Here is a 465-nt window from a genome sequence, read left to right on the forward strand (position 1 = left end):
GAGCTTGCACAAAACAGAAGAGTATTTTACAATAGCATTAACCCATAACAACCTAGTTATGAACAACCTTGCCTGATAGGATTTGGTGTTATTTAGTTTCAGATTTTGTTTTCCATTTAAAAGCACCTTTGAATATCATTTTTAAGCCTGCCAATTATTTTCTTGGAAGGAGGGTGTTATGTGTATCAGAAATAGCACTTCTAATTTTTCTTTATATAATTATCTTTTAATGTTAAATGGTGCTATCGTTAGCATATAATTATAACATATGTAATTATACATAAATGATATGCTATTAATATATACATAGCTTTGATACCTTTCACATATATGAGTGTGAGGTATGTACAATGTATTAACAAAGCCAGTTAAATTTAAAGTAGATCTATTACCATTATTACCTTTTTCACTTACTTTTTTATTTTTCATTTGTGGATCAAATTTTGTACAATGGAGGCGAACCAG

This window comes from Propithecus coquereli, unplaced genomic scaffold (genome assembly GCF_000956105.1).
Source record: "Propithecus coquereli isolate 6110/MARCELLA unplaced genomic scaffold, Pcoq_1.0 Scaffold47, whole genome shotgun sequence".
Lineage (NCBI taxonomy): Eukaryota > Metazoa > Chordata > Mammalia > Primates > Indriidae > Propithecus > Propithecus coquereli.